This window comes from Cervus canadensis, chromosome 22 (assembly GCF_019320065.1).
Source record: "Cervus canadensis isolate Bull #8, Minnesota chromosome 22, ASM1932006v1, whole genome shotgun sequence".
NCBI classification, from domain to species: Eukaryota; Metazoa; Chordata; class Mammalia; order Artiodactyla; family Cervidae; genus Cervus; species Cervus canadensis.
The window spans coordinates 23,721,103-23,733,260 of record NC_057407.1 but is presented as its reverse complement, the minus strand read 5'-3'; the positions used below and the strand labels follow the sequence as shown (position 1 = coordinate 23,733,260).

The window sequence follows — 12,158 nt, the reverse complement described above, 5'->3', positions numbered from 1 at the left end:
ACACCTACAAGGATTCACAGAATTGGATTGGGAAGAGAAGGGGAAAGGAGGAAATAGAGGTGTTCTGAGGTAGAAAACAGAGAGTCAAGATTGGGAGAGAATAATCTTCGGTTTAAAGATAGGGCTTCTCTTTTTTTTTTTTTTGTAATGTTATAGTGTAGTGAAAATGAAAATGAAGAGTAGTAGAGAGTACTAGAGGACTTTAAAAGAAATAAGAGAAAAAGAAAATAGAAAAAAAGAGAAACGGAAAGGAAAAAGAAAGAAAAAAAAAAAAAAGAAAGAAAAAAAATTTTTTTCCTAATTAAAAAAATTCGGTAAAAATCTATGAAAATGAAAGTTAGGAAAGTAAATGGGGAGTAAATAGGGAATTTAAAGGAAATAAAGAGAAAAAAATAAAAAAGAAAAAATATAAAAGAAAAAAAATTTTTTTTTTTCCTTAAATTAGGAAAAAAGTAAAATATATCTAGGATTTCTTGGAGCTGTTTGCGTGGTCAGTGTGGGTTCGGCTCAGTTTCAGAAGCTCCTCGTTCCGAATTACACTTCTCCGAATATCTACAGGGCCCTTCCCGGTGAAGTCGGTTGTTTTCTACAGGGATTTATCTGTTGCACAGTCCCTTCTGAAGCGGTTCCCTTTGTTTATGTGGCTTCTGTTTGCCGGGTCTCTTCAGACCTCATTTCCCGCCCTGACACAGGCGGGAGGAGGTGACTCTTATTCAGGAGCTAGTTCCGTTGCGCTGCGGGAGGGGCTGACGCTGCGGGATGGGCTGGGCTGCCGGGAGGGGCTGACGCTGCTTTCTCCGTCTGCCGCTCAGGCTCCCGGCTGTTCTATATGGAGCGCGCCCCGCGCTGCGCTAGGTTCCAGCCCTCTGGTGTTACACAAAAGCGCGGAAGGAAAAGCTGCGCCTGCTCTCTGTGCCTTCCCCGTCAGAGCGGTCCAGGCAGCGAGGGGCTTGGTGGGCGCACTCTACCCAGGTGTGGCGCGCCCACTCCCTTCCGCGGACCCAGACTCAGTTTCCGCTGGCGCCAGTCGGGCGCGCGCGCCTTCCGCCCTCCGCGTCCCCAGCCCCAGTCCCCGCCCGCGCCGGTCGGGTGCTGCGCCCTGTGTCTCGCCGCGACCTTCCCCTCCCTCCTGCCTCCTGCCTCCGGCAGGGCTGGGCCGGTCCGCAGCCTGCGAGCTCTTCTCTGGACTTTCTCAGTCTCTTTGTTCTGCGAACGGCCGGCAGTGTGTTCCGGCCAGTTAATTTACTCTCTCTCTTTTGGTCTCCCACAGTTCAAGTTGGCACCTCACAGAAGCTCCCTCCGATTGTCCTCAGGGCACTCAGGCCCGGACCCTAGCCCAAGCAAGGCCGCCTAAGACTCCCTTCCCGGGACGGGTCTCCGTCCTTAGCTCTTTTGTCTCACTTTTTATCTTTTATATTTTGTCCTACCTCCTTTCGAAGACAATGGTCTGCTTTTCTGGGCGCCTGATGACCTCAGCTAGCGATCAGAAGTTGTTTTGTGAAGTTTGCTCTGCATTCAGTTATTCTTTTGATGAATTTGTAGGAGAGAAAGTGGTCTCCCCGTCCTACTCCTCCGCCATCTTGGCTCCTCCCCCGAGCATTCTTATGAATATGTATAAATGTTTCTTGATGGTAGATATGTAAAAGGGACTTATTAACTCACAGGTGGTATACATTTTTAATGCTTCCAAAATGACCCTTCCAATTCAGTGTCATGAGCAGATGCTAACCTGCTTCTCCTTACCACTGCTATGATTGATATTATCAAATTTTGAAATATTTGCCAAAATGATATGTGAAAAATGTAATTTAATTTGTATTCCTATCTATATTACTGGAGTTGGGCATCTATCCATGTATTTGTTGTTTTAGTTGGGGTTTGATTCAAGCCTTCTGCAAAGAGCTAGTGTATAGTTGAAAATAATTTAGTGGGTGGATGAAATCCATCAACCCCTATCAGGGCACTTACTTATGGCCATGTTATTCATTATTGTGGTCTTCAGGACTATACGAATCCCAAACAATCTCTGGTTATTTCTCTGCCTACATGCGAAGGGTATAAAGAAGTGATTTAAACATTTCTTCAACATCACAGGGGACAAGCAGAATCTTGACCTGTCTAGTGTATTGATACAAAGCTAAATCATTTGGAGACTGGATTTTCTAGTTAAGTATCCAGTGCTTTCTTTTTGTGCCAGCAGCTGGAAGGAACAAACCAAGTTCTACTATTTGGCTTATCTATCTTTGCTACCAAAATGGGATCTGAGTTCTGAAAAATATCCTGTACAGGGTATGAAATTACAATTAAATCTGAAATAAGCATCCAGTTTATATTCCTGCATGTTGGGTTAGTTTTGATTGGGTCAAAGATCAAGGTTTACACTGGACCTGAGAACAAGTTCAAATTCTTTTCTGCTCCTCTACTGGGGAAGAAAATCACTGTAGTGGGCCCTTCATATTCATCTACAGATGTGTGTTGACTTTGTGTAGAAGTCACATTGGCCTCAGCTGTTGTTTTTATACATAGCTCCTTGCAGGTTTTTAGTCCTGAACATGCAAACGAGGACTGTTTAACAGAAAGGCCCACCAGACTACTGTGAGTTTTTACCTAGTGCATAAACTGATTCAAGTTTGTTCTGATCAGACTTTGGCCTCACGAGCCCTTGGCTGACATTTCTGTTTGAAACCTGACACCCTGCCAGAAAATTTCTTCGGTTTGAATGAAATGAAATGGGGAACTTAATTCCAATAACAGACGGACCCAGCAGGGCCCGCAGTTGGTTCAGATTTTTATTGTCCCATGAGAACTTGGCCTCCTAGGCCGTGACTCTAGACCTCTACATGTTCACCTTGCATTCAGGATAGAATAACCAGAGGCTCACAGAGGGGACGTCTGGGTGGGATAAAGTCAAACCCCCAGTTGCCTTTTTCCTTGGCTTCCTCAACTGTTCTTTGAGGTCCAATCACTCTTGGTCTTGGGGATGAGACTAATTTAATGCCAGGGCATCTGCTGGTACCATTTCAGAAACGCTGCCATCCTCACCACACTCACTCCAGAGTGAGCCTTCCAGGGAACTCCTTCTCTGTGAAAATTCTTTTTTTTTTTTTTTTTTCATTTATTTTTATTAGTTGGAGGCTAATTACTTTACAATATTGTAGTGGTTTTTGCCATATATTGACATGAATCAGCCATAGATATACATGTGTTCCCCATCCTGAACCCCCCTCCCACCCTCCCTCCCCATCCCATCCCTCTGGGTCATCCCAGTGCACCAGCCCTGAGCACTTGTCTCATGCATCCAACCTGGGCTGGTGATCTGTTTCACACATAATATACATGTTTCAGTGCTATTCTCTCAGATCATCCCACCCTCGCCTTCTCTCACAGAATCCAAAAGTCTGTTCTGTACATCTGTGTCTCTTTTTCTGTCTTGCATATAGGGTTATCATTACCATCTTTCTAAATTCCATATATATGTGTTAGTATGCTGTATTGGTGTTTATCTTTCTGGCTTACTTCACTCTGTATAATGGGCTCCAGTTTCATCCATCTCATTAGAACTGATTCAAATGTATTCTTTTTAATGGCTGAGTAATATTCCATTGTGTATATGTACCACAGCTTTTTTATCTATTCGTCTGCTGATGGGCTTAAGTCTACAAGCATAAATGCTGGAGAGGGTGTGGAGAAAAGGGAATCCTCTTACACTGTTGGTGGGAATGCAAACTAGTACAGCCGCTATGGAAAACAGTGTGGAGATTCCTTAAAAAACTGGAAATAGAACTGCCATGTGACACAGCAATCCCACTCCTGGGCATACACACCGAGGAAACCAGAACTGAAAGAGACACGTGCACCCCAATGGTCATCGCAGCACTGTTTATAATAGCCAAGAGGTGGAAAATTCTGAGATTAAGACGCAGCCTTCATTAGAATCTTCTTTCAAAACAGAAGTGTAGCTGGGGAGAATGTTAAGCTATTGTTATTGCATCAGCCCTTCATTTGTTCATTCATTTACTTACTCTCCACATGTCTGTGAGGGCTTACCCAGCACCTGGCACTGTGCAGTGGGTAGTGGTTAACAAGGCGGACACAGTCCTTGTGGTCCTTACACCCTACATCACCCGGTTAGGGGGGAGAAAGACACTGGACAGAGTATGATGAATGTAACGGAGTCACCAGAAAGGGCCCTGCGGGACTCCAGGTTTGGACTCTGGGTTTGGCCTTGACTCTGCATGACCTGGAACATCGCTCACTCTCTGTGAGCCTGTGTGGTCATGGGACGCCATCCTCGATGCTGCTCCCAATGACAGTTTTAGCTTCAATAAGGCACCAGGGCATGCAGCCAACTCAGAGCTCTGGAGTAATTTATAAAAGTCTCATTACAGTATCCCTCTTGGGGTCCCTGCCACAGGATCATGCTGTAGGTGAGACCACATTATAATGATGGTTTTCTGCATATTTCACCCTGCAGTATGGAGAAGGAAATGGCAACCCACTCCAGTATTCTTGCCTGGGAAATCCCATGGACAGAGGAGCCTGGTGGGCTACAGTCCATGGGGTCACAAAGAGTCAGACACAATTGAGTGACTGAACAACACAAAACCACCCTGAAATAAACCAAAATCCAAGTTGAAACAGAGAGAGGAAGGAGAGGGGAAGAAGGAGGGGAAGGGGAAGAGAGAGAGGTGAGAGTAGAGATGCTGAGTAAACAGGGATACAGGAAGAAGAGAGAGACAGGCAGAGTGTGATCCTACTGTTCTTGTTCTGGATGAATCTGATACCAAACACCCTTCCCCTGTCAGAGAGGAAAGTTGAATATTTGACTCAGGGTACCTGGACTTCACCTACACTACCCATCATTCACCAGCTCTGACCTTGTCAAGTCATTGAAATTTTGTTGCTTTAGTTTCCTCATTTATAAAAAGAGACTTAAATCACCACATCACATTCACTGGGTTATGTCACTTGAATGAGAATAAACAAGTCAATACCCATCTGCAGTGCTTTCAAAACATAAAAAACATGTTAACAAATACTAGTTGTCATTGTTACACATACACATTCAATACATGTATATGCAATAGATGTAAATGACAGAATCTATACTTTTGAGTTGGCTTAGGGTCAAAGGGTAGACTGAGGCTGTGAAACCTGGGTCTCCCAGAAAGAATGGATTCAGGCATCCTTCTCCACTTCCTCATTCTCTTCCAAGTGTATTTCCATGGTGCCCCTAACTTTTCAGAGCACTAACACATTAGTCATTTCACTGTCTCAGTAGGTTTGTTACTGAGTGACCAAAGACACTCAAGTGACCCACCTCTTTTGTTCACAGACTTCCAAATGAATGTCACTTGACATGGCTGCATTGGTATCCATGTGAGGCTGGGTAGTGGGGCGGGCTGAATACATCGCAGGCTGAGAGACCTTCATTCCACACGTCAAGTCCTCTTAGACCACTGAGCTCCTGATTTCGAGAGGAAAGATAAAGTGCAGTGTGAGGGCATGACGTCAGACTTAATACGGGAATCACTCATGACAGCCACGCTTGCCAAGTCAAGAACAAATTTCTGTTAAGTTTATAAACGGTTTCCTCTAACACACCCTAAAAAGATGCTTAACCTCTGGCCTCTAGTGCCCAGGGTACCACTATTCCTCCATGAAAGAGCAGCCTTCCTGGGAAGCTTCCCGAAAGCATGCATTTTCTGACATTTGCAAATGGCTCTTTGGGGACTGCTTCTCTACATCTAAATGTTCCAACTACAAAACAATGAATTTCAAAACCATGTGGAAATAAAATGTAATATCATCAGCATCTTGGTCATCAAAAGGGCAGTGGCCTGGAGCTGGAGGAGCTGAATTAAAATGCCAGCCCTATCACTCATTAACCCAATCATTTTGGACAGTATTTTTTATACTCTCTGAGTCTCAGTTTCCTCATCTGGAAAATGGATATGATCTTCATCTTATATGGTCATTTTGAGGATTCAGTGAGACATTGCAGATGAAATTGTTGGCACAGCCCTTGATGCGTTATCGGGTGCTTCATCAGTAGTGGTTACATTCACTGTTTTGTACATCCATTCATTTTAGGGAGGCATGATGAACATGGTATATAACTTAGACTCTTTTTCTTCTTTTCTAACATATGACTTCATCACTGAGACCTGTCCTAATCACCCTATTTTAAATTGCAAACCTGTATCACAGCCTCCCTTCCCCACATACCTCCAACCACTCCCTTCCTTTCTTCACTACCCCAGTTTTTAGAGTACCAACACTCTCTTTTTAAACAATTTTATTGAAGTATAGTTGACTTATCATGTGTTCGTTTCTACTGTACAGCAAAGTGATTCAGTTATACATTATCTGTCTGTCTATCCTTTTCCATTTTCTCCTTCATTCTTTATCCCAGAATATTAAATATAGTTTCCTCTGCTATTCAGTAGGACTTTGTTGTCTATTCATCCTTTGTGTAATAGTTTTCATCTGCGGGTCCAAAAGCACCTACCCTTACTTCCCCTACTCAGCAACCACAGTCTGATCTCTGTGTCTGTGAGTCTGTTTCTGTTTCATGAATAACTTCATTTGTGTCTTATTTTAGGTTCCACATATAAGTGATATCTTATGACATTTATCTTTCTCTTTCTGACTTACTTAGTCTGATAATCTCTGTGTCTAACCGTGTTACTGCAAGTGGCATTATATCATTCTTTTTTATGGTTAAGTAATATTCCATTATATCTATCTATGTCTGTATCACATCTTCTCTATCCATTCATTTCTCAGTGGACATTTAGGCTGTTTCCATGTCTTAGACATTGTGAGTAGTGCTGCTATGAAAATAGGGTTGTATTTTTTTTTTTTTTGAATTACAGTTTTGTCCAGATACATGGCCAGGAATGAAATTGTTGGATCTTAAGGTAACTATACTTTTACTTTTTTAAGGAACCTGGATACTGTTTTCCATGGTGGCTGCACCAACTTATGTTCCCACCAACAGTGTAGGAGAGTTTCCTTTTCTCTGTACCCTCTCCAGCACTTGTTATTTAAAGCACTATTACTTTTCTTTGTGATTAGATTTATTATTTATGGTTTGTCTCCTCCTGACAGAAACTAAGTCCCATAAGAACAAAGAGCTTTGGCTGTAATACGATCATTCTTTGGTATCCCCAGAAGGTTGCTTCCAGGAGCCCCTTGGATACCAAGATTGGTGGATGCTAAGTCCCTTATATTGAATGGCATAGTACAATGAATACACAGTTGGCCCTCTGTGTCGCCTGATGAGAAGCTCACAGGTATGGAGTGCTAACTGTGTATTCTTTGCAGCTGGAAAACATGGCACATAGTGGGGCTCAATAAATCTTTGTGGACTGAACTAAAGCCCTGGAATCATTAGACCTGGTTCCAGTGCTGGTCTTGGCTTGTACTGGTGTTTGTGACCTTTAGCAAATTATTCTCGGTCTCAGTTTCCATTTGTGTAAAATAATGACAATGATTACAATCCCTCAGAATCAAAACAATTAAATGAAATTATATCTATAAAGCACTTGGCATAGCATCTGGGTCATAGAAGCTTTTTTTTAAAAAAAATTATTTTTAATTGAAGGATAATTGCCTTACAGTATTGTGTTGATTTCTGCCATACCTTAGCATGAATCAGCCATAGGTAGACATAGGTACCCTCCGTTTTGAACTTCCCTCCCACTTCTCACCCTGTCCTACCCCCTAGGTTGTCACAGAGCATCGATTTGCGCTCTCTGAGCCACATAGCAAATTCCCACTGGCTGTCTAATTTACATACGGTAGTGTATAGAACTTTTAAGTAAGTGAAATCTACTAAAATGAAAATCTGAAGAGTTCTTGATACCCATGCTAGTGCAGACAGACAAGGGGTCATCCAAAGTCATTCCCCAAAATACTCACCCTGGTCTTATTCTGAAACTCATTCCCCCAGTAGTGCGTAAGCAGACAATGATGTGAATTCTGCCTCCTCTATGTGACCCTCTAAGGGCCAACTGCCCCTAAACCTCAGACAGCATGATGGCCAATGGGGAAATTTGGAAATCCTCACAGGGATTTGGCCCCACAATGCATATGGTTTGACTGGTGCTGAGATCAAAACAGTGCTGTCCCTTGAATCTGTCATTAGCAAAGAATAGACTTCCTATGGGCCTATTGTGTGAGGGGAGCCAAAATCACAGTTTCTGTCCTCAAGGAGCTTTTGACCCAAAACTTTCTCAAGAGAGGACCAAGGAGCACCATGCCAATCATCATCAGCAAATGTGTGTGCATGTGTGTGGACTGCTTCAGTGAAGGTTGGGAATATGCAAGAAGCTATGGGTTTCCAGCTCACTCTAGTGGGCAAAGCCACCCTGCCATTATTTCCTAGAAGCCCTCTCTTCAGTGTGAAAAGTAAGGCTAAGTGACATAATGGACAAAAATGAGGCTGGCAGTCCAGAGGACTGAGTTCAGGTTTCAACTCTGCTGTGTGTCTATAGGCAAGATACTGGGCCTCTCTGAAGATAATTATTAAGACAGCTGATGTTTGTTGCATGACCTCTGTGAGCCAGTGACTCCATACGTATCAGTCACTTGTCCAGTCCTACATTCAGCCCTTTGTTTTACTCATTGTGTTGAGTGCAGCCTCACACCAGGCACCATGGATGTAGCCTTGAACAAGATAGTTCAACCCCGTATCTCACTGAACTTAAATACTGGTGGTGGAGACCGAGAGTGAGTAATCCATTACACATGTATTTAATTATTAATGATTTCTTCACCTATTCAAAAACCATGTGTTCAGTCTCACACTACTCAGTTGGTGAATTTTGGTCAGTGTTTCAAAGGAGAAGTTTCCCGTGCTCTTAGTGAGGGCATACCCTGGGTGGGTGGGTGCCTGGACTGGTCAGAAAGCTCAGCTCTGACTTCCAAGGAGAAATGACTTTTGAACCACAACACTGAAGAATGAGTGAGAGTTACTGTGTAGTCCCATTTTGCAGATGAAGAAACTGAGGCTCAGAAAGGTCACATAACTTGACCATAGAACACATTAGTTATTTGATGGACCCAGGATTTGAACCCTAGTTTTTCTAACTCTGAAATGAGTGGTTTATCAGGTTAGTGTTTTTTTAGACTGGGATATAGATCAAAATTTCTACTAAGAGTTCTATTACAATGTATGTGCTAGGTTCCACCGAGAGATTCTGATTCAGTTGGTCCAGGTAGAGCAAAGGCACAGTTCAGTTCAGTTCAGTCACTCAGTCGTGTCCAACTCTTTGTGACCCCACGAACTGTAGCACGCCAGGCCTCCCTGTCCATCAGCAACTCCCAGAGTTTACCCAAACTCATGTCCATTGAGTCAGTGATGCCATCCAACCATCTCATCCTCTGTCGTCCAAGGAGGGGCAAAAGTAAGTTTGAAAGAGCGTCCCAATTGATTTGGATGCATGACTCAAATCATCACTATTTAGTATTTCTGCCACAGTTCCCCAGAGCTCAGTGACAACAGGACATCACAGAAGGAAAGGCAGATGTGTGTCAGGTCCCTGCTGCACCACTAAGTCCCTGCTTGATCTGTGATGACGTCAGTACTCCAGCCCTCATGCACAGGAGAGTCACCTGGAAAGCTTTCAGAATCTCTCCTACGCCCCACCTCCCAACAAGAGCACCAGAATCTCTGGGGAAAGGACCTGGACAGAAGTATTTACTAGATGTTTCCTTGTGCTTTAGCACTCGATGACCTCAAAGATACCTTCTGACTTGGAAATCCTCTGCATGCATGACTCCCACCCCACCACTGCTTCCTGACGACTGAGGGGGACATTCCGGAGCGTGCACCTAAGTGAGGGGGTGTGTGTGTGGATGATGCCTTGCCAAGACCTGCTGCTCCACTCTAGCACTGGCTTTGTGAAAACAGTAACTTTTTTTTTTCCTGACTGATTTATGTGATGGTTGGAAAGCAGCCCCCAGAACAGGCTGTTCCTCCCCTCGGTACTATTAACATAAATATGTGCGCTGGGCCTTCGGCTCCAGCTTCTCTCTGGGTGAACGAGGCTTAAAGGGGCCCGTGAAAGCCTAGGAGAAGCCAGAGGAGAGGAAGTGTCATTAGAGGCCCAAGAATGAAAAGGGGAAAAGGACAGGACGTTGCTAAGAGACAATGTCAAGCTGGGCCATGGGATTAACAGCCGGTATCAAAGCAAGTCCTTCTTAATGGTGTTTCTCCAGTAGGGCCTTTTCCCCACGCTGGCGGAGGGTGAGATTATCAAAGCAATTCCATTCCAAATCAGGCGTAAAAGACCCCTTTCTTTCTTGATAGGACCAAAATATTAGGTGAAAATTCAGTGATTTAGGTATCTGTATCTTCCACCTTGGGGAAGAGCGAAACCAGCCTCTTTACTGTGGAACTACTCAGACCCTCTAACCTGTGAATGAGCGCTGAGAACAGCTGAGAGGTAGATGACTCTTGCAGCCCACACTGAAATTATTTGCCAGTATGTATTTAGATGGCATGAATGCTCTCTAAGAGACGTTTGAGAAACCCTGAAAAATAGTTAGAAGAAAAAACCAACTCTGGTGATAGCTAATGCTACTGTACTAAATGTTTCACATGAATTACTTCTTTTAATCTAGGCAACAACACTCTGGGTTAAGTATGCCTGCGTCCCTCTTTGCACAGGTGGAAAAATTAAGGGATTGAGAGGTTAAGTACTTGCCCCAAATGACCCGGCTAATGGGGAATGGAAGGAACTTGGGTTCTGGAGTTAAAATCTGGATTCAAATCCTGGTTCTGCCGTTTGCTTGCTGGATGGACATTTTTGGACAAGTTACTTGATCTCTCTGAGCTTTGATTTCCTTATGTGCAAGTTAGAATAAAATGTACCTTGTAGAGTTATGCTGATTGGAGATAACATATATAAAGCACACAGCTAGTGTCCCATAAATGGCTATACATATCATCACCATCTTATATTTAATGTTCAAAAAGGGAGTTTGTCTACAGTGAGGTACCACCTCACACCAGTCAGTGTGCCTGTCATCAAAAAGTCTGCAAATGACAAATGCCGGAGAGGGTGTAGAGAAAAGGGAACCCTCCTACACTGTTGGTGTGAGTGTAAAGCGGAGCAGTCACTGTTGAGAACAGTATGGAGGTTCCTTAAAAAACTAAAAATAAAGTTACTGTACAATCCTGTAGTCCCACTCCAGGACATATACCCAGAGAAAACTTTTAATTTTTAAAAATACATTTACCTCAATGTTTGCTGCAATGCTATTCAAAGTAGCCAAGACATGACAGCAACCTAATGTCCATTGACAGAGACATGAATAAAGAAGATGTGAGATATATATACATATGGAATATTATTTAGCCATGATAAAGAATGAGTTTAATGTCATTTGCAGCAACAGGTATGGACCTCGAGATTATCATACACCAAATGAAATAAGTGAGAAAAAGACAAATATCATAGATATCACTAATATGCACAATCTAACTATGACAAAAATGTATTTATGAAGCAGAAACATACTCACCAACATAGAAAACAAACTTACTACCCGGGATGGGGGGGAAGAGGGTGGGGAAGGGATAAATTAGGATTTAGGGATTAGCACATACAAACTACTATATATAAGAGGAGAAGCCAAGATGGCGGAGGAGTAGGACGGGGAGACCACTTTCTCTCCTACAAATTCATCAAAAGAATAACTGAATGCAGAGCAAACCTCACAAAACAACTTCTGATCGCTAGCTGAGGTCATCAGGCGCCCAGAAAAGCAGACCATTGTCTTCGAAAGGAGGTAGGACAAAATATAAAAGATAAAAAGTGAGACAAAAGAGCTAAGGACGGAGACCCGTCCCGGGAAGGGAGTCTTAGGCGGCCTTGCTTGGGCTAGGGTCCGGGCCTGAGTGCCCTGAGGACAATCGGAGGGAGCTTCTGTGAGGTGCCAACTTGAACTGTGGGAGACCAAAAGAGAGAAAATTAACCGGCCGAACACACTGCCGGCCGTTCGCAGAACAAAGAGACCGAGAAGGTCCAGAGAAGAGCTCGCAGGCTGCGGACCCGCCCAGCCCCGCCGGAGGCAGGAGGCAGGGAGGGGGAAGGTCGCGGCGAGACACAGGGCGCAGCACCCGACCGGCGCGGGCGGGGACTGGG

General features: G+C 43.8%; 1 long non-coding RNA gene across 2 annotated transcripts in view; it reads right to left on the bottom strand.

Moving 5' to 3' along the window:
* The window catches only part of LOC122424520, a 193,775-nt gene that overhangs the window by 18,296 nt on the left and 163,321 nt on the right, over nucleotides 1-12,158 (bottom strand). For both annotated transcript variants that reach the window (XR_006264457.1, XR_006264456.1), the window contains exon 4: nucleotides 5,321-5,467. This is a non-coding gene — a long non-coding RNA (uncharacterized LOC122424520). The remainder of the gene's footprint in view (nucleotides 1-5,320; nucleotides 5,468-12,158) is intronic.